Source organism: Alligator sinensis, unplaced genomic scaffold (genome assembly GCF_000455745.1).
Source record: "Alligator sinensis unplaced genomic scaffold, ASM45574v1 scaffold645_1, whole genome shotgun sequence".
Taxonomy (NCBI): Eukaryota; Metazoa; Chordata; order Crocodylia; family Alligatoridae; genus Alligator; species Alligator sinensis.
Window position 1 is genome coordinate 989,909 of NW_005842586.1, and position 7,490 is coordinate 997,398.

At 44.4% G+C, this 7,490-nt stretch overlaps 1 long non-coding RNA gene across 1 annotated transcript in view; it reads left to right on the forward strand.

Moving 5' to 3' along the window:
* LOC106722724 overlaps positions 1 to 3,086 on the forward strand; it is a 3,481-nt gene extending 395 nt beyond the window's left edge. Inside the window, exons 2-3 of the long non-coding RNA XR_001358727.2 lie at positions 2,011 to 2,679; positions 2,781 to 3,086. This is a non-coding gene — a long non-coding RNA (uncharacterized LOC106722724). The remainder of the gene's footprint in view (positions 1 to 2,010; positions 2,680 to 2,780) is intronic.
* Positions 3,087 to 7,490: the final 4,404 nt, after the last annotated feature.

Genomic DNA, 7,490 nt, shown 5'->3' on the forward strand with positions numbered 1-7,490 from the left:
ACGGAGTCCCATCTTCCCCTTGCTGTGAGCTGGGGGGTGAACAAAACAGTTATAACCGGGTGCCTTGAAATGCAGGAAGTCCTGTCCACCCACTTCTAAGTGATTCTGTTTTGCCTGCTCACACCCTTGATTTAAGTAATTGGTATTAATCTTGTTTTACACTTGTGTTTTTTGGTTATGTTGCTCAATATCAGTTGGTGGTCGTTCAGACATGGGCGCGCCTCATGGTGTTTGTGCCCCAGGGGGCTGAAATGCAGGAGGCCCTTCAGCTTCAATTGCTAGGAGCAGAGCAGTGGCAGGGGATAGGAAGCTGCTGGCTGGAAAAAAAATATCTCTGCCAAGAGGCAACTTTAGCCCTTCCCAAGGCCCACAATTGTTTCTCATGAGTGGGGGGCATCGCTAGGGAAGGATTAACCTGGCTCTTGGCAGTAGCATCTCTTCTCAGAGCAGCATCCTGTCCCTGCTCCACTCCAAGATGTAAGCCAGGGGTTCCCAACCTCCAGGTCACAGCCCGGTGCTGAGCCACAAAGGGTTGGCTGCTGGTCCACAGAAGGGTCGGCTGCCAGACTGGAACTGAACACGGACCAGCAGACCACGGGTTGGAAGTGACCGGCATACTCCGCACCGACAGCCATTCCTTCTTTATACCAAAGTATACAAAAGGTTTGGCTGCCTGCCCGCAGTCTGCTGGTAACTGTTGGTCTGCAGTTTGCCAGTCCGCGGCATAAAAAGGTTGGGAGCCCCTGGTCTAAGCTCCCCTTGTTTTCAATTCACCTTTACTGAGGCTGGTGTGCCACATACAGCAGTGACCTGTGCTCCTTGTGGCAGATGCAGGTTGGGCATCCCTGCCCTAAGGGCATGTCTGCAATAGATTTTCTTTTTACTTCCTGTTGCTGCATGACTGCTGATACAGTTTTGCTAGTCTTGGACAAAGTAGGACCGTTGGTATATACAGGTGTCAGGTGGCATTTTTTTTAATATAATGTCATTTAGATCTGTTTTGAGAAGAACTGGGAAATCTGGTAATAAGAAAACTAGCACTCTTAATAACATCACCAGCGGGGGAGTTGCACTAGTAGTATAATACTGGTGTGAAATTTCTCCCTGGTCTTAAATCCTACTAAACCTGCATCCACTTAAGCAATGAGTGTTGATACTGACTTCAAAGGAAGGATTTTGCTGTATGGACCTTGTTCTTTGAAATATTTCTCACCTCTTGAAGGTGACTGGTGTCTTCAGTTTGTTTAAATTAATAGGGGTTAAGACTCAGTACTGCTGAAATCTCACAGTTCTCAACCATCCCAGTAACAGCATGGAGAACTATGCATGCATAAGGGCTGGCCTCTTAATTTGTTTGCAGATTGGAAGGAGCCAGAAATGCTGAAAATGAATGTTGTTCAGTTTCTTTCATAGTGGTACAACAATCCTCCTGTGCATTTTAGGACTCAGTCCTAAAATATCTGCTTCAAGCCTTCATTATCCACAGAGATGGTAACTGAGGGGCATTGGTCCCTCAGTCAGTACATATGAGTAAACCCTGGCATGAACCCAATGGTAGGAATCAGAACTGTTGCTAGAAATGGGCCATAAAGCTGGAATGAAGGCATGAAGCCCCATTTCCAACAACAGCTTTGCTCCCTAGTGCTGGGTTTTCCCCTTAAGAACTTTTTACAGACATATTCCTAAAATGGAAGAGACCTGACACTAGATAAAAAATAGAAGGATCCTAGCCTGTAAGAGGAACTCTGAAATAATATGCATACTTGGGAACAGAAGGAGAAGACTGTTCATCAAAAATGACATGATATTTTGTTGATAAGAATTAGGAGGAATGTCAAAGATATTAGGAATGATTCAAATTAATCTTGATTTCAAGTTTTGTTATAAAATATCCAATAGTCAGACATATTAATTTAACGTGCATTCTTTGATACATATTACATTTTGCAGAATGCCTGCCTAATATTACTTTTCTTCCCCCTCCCCTCCCTTTTTTTTTTTTCAACACAGGGAGCTGAAACCAGGTGAAGAAGTTACTTGGAAATGAAAGACCTTGATGAAGCGGGAAGTGCTCTGATGCAATTAAATCAGTGTATAACAAGTAGATGAAGTTATTATTGTGTCATCCCTAGAACAGAAACCGTGTCTTTACTCTTCTTGTACTCTCTGTTTCTAAGACAGAAATTGTAAGGCCACTAAAAGGACTGTATCATGATTTACATCTGCCAACATCATTTTCTGTTTGGTTTTCTTCTTGAGCAACAGTTTTATCATATAATGAGGATTATATCCTATTCAGAAATACTTTTTTCACATGATAAATAACGGTTGGGGGAGTATTCGACAGAAACCTATGCAAAGAGCACTTCAACCTATGGTCATTGATCATTTTATGATGTTTCCTATGTATAAAGAATCAGCCTTAAAAATAAACTTGTTAGGCTCACTTATTCTGTAAATTGGTAACACTTCATCAAAAAAAATCCAATTGGGGCTATTTCTCTTTCAGATTTAAACTTTTTCCTTTAGTATTTGCAACTTCAGCTTTGCAGTTAGTGAATGGGAACCAGAAAGTAAAACTGATTGGAGACTTATTAAAAACACTGATGAAACTGTGAATGGGAAAACTGGGTTTTTGAAAAATACTCTGTTAACAACTAAGTGGCAATACTTATGTGGGTAAGTCATTATATTACAGGCAGTCACAACGTTTCAAGTTACAAGGTTTCGCACTTATAATGTTTATAAATTGACACCCTGTTTCAACTTTCCGACATCAGTTTCGACTTTACAACACTTGATCTGATGCCAAGCCACGCCAGCGAACAAGTTGGCTGTGTCACCCATCTCCCTGGAGAACATCTGTCCAAACTTCCTTGGACACTTTCTTTAAGAAAGAAGACAAGACTCCAGAAGAACCTGCAGCGAAGCCTCCTGAGAAGACACCAGCCAAGAACTCTTCAAAAAGTCCAACCAAGAGCCCTTCGAAACGTCCAGCAAAATCTTCTCAAAGTCCTTCCAAATCAATATGATTGCTATTTACAATATAAATACATTAATGTAGCTATATTACTCATCTATAATTAATTGAGTACAAAGTTCTGGGTTATTTTGGGTGAAAATAGGGTATCAGGCCTTGTTTCAGGAACAAATCCCCCATTTATAACATTGTTTCCTATGGGAAAATCGATTCTGAGTTGCAACGTTTCGACTTAAGACATGGTTTTCAGGACCCAATTGTGTTGTAAGTCTGAGGACTGCCTGTATAACAAACCAATCCAGGCCTCTTGGTTTCCTTTTCTTATTCTTATGTAGGAGGCTCGTGAATTAGATTCTGTGCTAGTTGCAGAGCGCAGCCACAGTGTGGGCATTGGTATTTTGGGCCACCATGGCATGTCCTAAATTCTTAGCTTGGGTAGGTATCTGCCCCACTCTCAGTGCAAGTTAAAGCCACCCTGGGACTGCTCTAACAAGCCACTGCATGGCTCATGTTAGTGCTCAGAACAACCCATCCACGCTTCTTTCCACTTCTAATAACTTGTGTGAGGTGTAGGAGCATAAAAACATTAAGCTAGATCATAAACCTTTGGAGGTACGGGGAGAGGGTCTTGATCAGCCCTAGCATAGTAAGATTTGGTCTGTGGTTAGGGCTCATAGCAGCTATTAACACAAATAATAATGTGCTTGGGAACCTTTTGGTTGGAAGGATTGTTCCAGCCGCCTGTGGAGGGCTCGGGATTGCGAGTATGGTCGGGGGTAGAAAGGTAAGAAAGGTTTATTGACTTAACAAAAACACAACTATGCGTAGTAACTAGACAAACAATGACAGACAAGAACAATTTGCATCGGCAACTTATCGGCAGTCCCCTCTGATGCCTGATCTACGACAAGTTTCTCTTTCCACAAAGTTCAGCGAAGTCAGGCACTGTCTGAGAGGTACTGGGAAGGACCCTGGAATTCAGTCCTTGGTCTCGAGATCCACGGACCCACTGATCTAGGCCAACAGCTAACAAATCTTTTTCACAGAGCTATATCTTCCTTCAGAATGATTTCCGGATATTTCAGTCAATTTATAGCTTCTGAATGGTACTGATAACGTACAGCCACTCAGATTCTTTTTACTTCAACTGTCTTTAGACTGACCAATAGCAGTACAAGCCTTGCATTCCTTTGATAAGGTTAATTTTAACTACACCACAGGGTTTTACTACTTCAAGGCTTTGCTAAATTTACTAGGCCTTACTTTATACAAGGCCTTACTACATCTTAAACTTTAATTAGGCTCTTAGCACCAACATAGAGCTTAATATCTAAACAAATACAGAAAAACGCTTGGTCTAATCTTCATAGAGCCTTCAGCAAGCACCTTTATCACACAGACATAATTTTCAGCTGTCACACTCCACCCCTTGCTTGCTGAAGCACTATGATAGCTACACTTGAGATGTCAAAACTATATGTACTACATCAGGGAATGGGGAGGGACCTTAACCTGTGACCTCCACCAGGGTGTGGAGTTATACAGTGTCGGGGCTTCCTGTGGGGGAACACCCAGAGACAATAGTGAATACTCCGTTTTTTTACAGATTACATTTATTCTTCCCTCTTTGGGAGCTTGTAACCATGCTTTACATCCCAGAGAGCAAAAGAGTTCCCACTGTCGCTCATGGGGACAATGCTGTATTGGGTTGATGAAACGGCACTGCTCTGGCAGAATCATAGCACTAATTTGCTTTAGGAACTCTACTGGTATAAAAGGATGGGGATAAGTGGTGGAGACTTGCGGATACAGCCTCCTTGTAGTTGTATTAAAGTGGGTACCATTCCACCATGCCTTTGTATAGGTATGATTCACAAACCATGTAATAACTTTGTTCTAACTTGTAATGCGCTCTCCCACCACCTGGTGGGCTTCACACTATCGCGGGAGAGTGTCGTCAGCCATAGGAATGGGAGGGGGCAAATTATCCCATAAAGGCAGTGGCTTGAGATGCTAAACAGATACAGAATGCACAATTGGGGACACAAACTCAGGGGCGTTGAGCTTAACGGGGTTTCCCTCTGGAAGTATGTAACAACAAACTTCCAAACGAGCAGAGCTACAACAATTACCTCCCTTCCTGCAGTTAGCCATTCCAGCCTTCAGGTAGGGAATGTACCCAAGATAATAACTGGTGCCACAATTGCACTGACAGTTACCACCTTGCCAGTCAACTATCCTGTTTCTTCTACTCAGAGACCAGGACTTCACTTGCTCCGGAGTGGTGGGTTTCTTTCAGTACGGATACTGCAGCTGGACTACGTGAAGGTCATCTGAACGCGTTTCCAGGGGATGCTCTTCAGGGTCAGGCCACTCCTTCAGGTCTTCAGGAGCAAGTTCATTAATATCTGGGTAATAAGAAGGATAGTAGACATGCCCTACCCAGGAAACACAATAAGGCATTAATAAAAAGCACAGTTATAACAGTCCACCACTTCATGGTTCCAGTCAATTCAGACCGGTGACAGAGCAGGACTCGTCTTCAGTGGCAGGCTCAGTTAGGAATGGTTATAGCTGCACTTGTGGACAGATCCAATCTGTAGGAACAAGACAACAAGGAGCCTGGCTCCCGTTAGATGAATCTGACTTAAATACCTACCATGTATTATGCATACCTTTTGCCAATAGTGTCCCCTCCCATTTATCTCCCTGAGGATGCTTCACTACCACCCGATCTCCTGCCTGGAACTTTCCCAGGTCACCACCCCTAGGTCGTTCCACTGCTGGCTCGCGGGGACCACCCAATCCAAAGGCCTGTTGTATAGGGCTACTTCCCAGATGGGGTCGGTTATTGGCCCAATTGATAGCTCAATCTAGGTGCAAGTCCCAGTCTTTAAGAGCCGGGCCAGCGGCCAACTGCAAATTGCATTTGAGGATGCCATTGGCTCACTCTACCAATCCGTTAGACTGCGGATGGTATGGGATGTGATATGTCCATAACATGCTATGTTTCGCAGTCCAGTCATACACGAGATGATTGCGGAAGTGCGGGCCATTATCACTCTGTAGTTCTGTAGGTGGTGGATACACAGCTAGCAGAGTTTCCAGTGCTGCACAAGTGTCCTGGGCTGTAGCTCTTGCTGAGGCGCGGGCGAACGTTATTCCTGTGGTAACTTCTACAGCTACAAACACATACTGTCACTTTTGGGAAGTCCGAGGGAGGGGCCCTATGAAATCACATTGCCATACCTGCCACACTACCTTTCCTTCATTTAATGACAACGGGACAGTCAGGCAGGGTTTTAGTCGCATTTTGACCTCGCGGCAAATGATACATGCGTTGACTATTTCTTGTGCTTCTTTTTTAGTTACATGAATGCCTCAAGACGCGCCCAGGCGGGCGGTTCCATCATGCCCAGGGAGTCCCATGTTGTTGATGTAGCCATTCTGCGGCTCGTTCCCCAGGTATACAGTGGGAGAAGGAATTGGGCAATGATGGACTAGCTGCTTTTTTTTTTTTTCTTCAACATACAAGGTTTCAGTGCTCTCTTCTTTTGTTAGCTGATCAACTCATCTATTCCACTTTGCCTCCAGGCCTTCTCCTGCCTTATTTCCATGTGCTGCACTCACATGTTGGATGCGTAGAGGAAGCTAATCTTGGGCTAACTCCCATAAGGCCTTCCACTCCTCATGGCTCCAAATGTCTTGTCCTCGTCTTTTAAAGTTCTCTTTGTTCCATAGGGGTAACCATTTAGTACATCCTTCTACTGTACATCCATCCAGGAGTCACTATAAATATAAATGGGCCTTCTAGGATGTGGACCTTCTACTAATTCCCACACAGCCATGCCAAGCACTGCTTGGAGCTCGGCATACTGCACGCGCTTTTTCCGAGGCCTTGTAATACTGCTTGCTTGCCATCTCGAATCCTCAAGGCAGCTGCTCTCCAGGCATGACCTCGAGCAGACCTATCTGTAAACTAGACTTTAACATTGGCTGAGGTCTCCATTTCAGGAGAGAAAGGAGGTGCTTTTTTGATGGGTGAAGGTTCACTGCAGCTTGTTTGATCAGGATAAACATTAATTGTACTTTCTGTGACTCTTTCAACTAATGCAGGGCGTCCCTTTGGGGTTACTCGTTGGACCTGGCTCAAAACGTAATAAATCCACCTTTGGACTGTAGTGTTTTGGGCTCTCCCCCCAGGTGGTAGCTGGAAGTCTGACAGAGCCATTCCGAGAATAGGTATCAGAGTAGTGATAATTGTGGGTAACTCTCCTCTCAGTGCTTCTGTGGCTTCCAGGGCCGCTGTTGCTGCACACAACATCTGTTCTAAGAGAGTATACCTTGCTTCTGCCCCTCTCCAGCCTTGGCTCCAAAATCCAAGGGGTTTTCCTTCTGTTTCTGAGGACTCCTGCCACAGGCTCCAGTGTGGTCCTCCTTCTGAGATGACTATATGGAGCCAAAGCTCTCCTTTGGGACGTCGTGCTGCTAGGGAGGCATGAACAGTTAC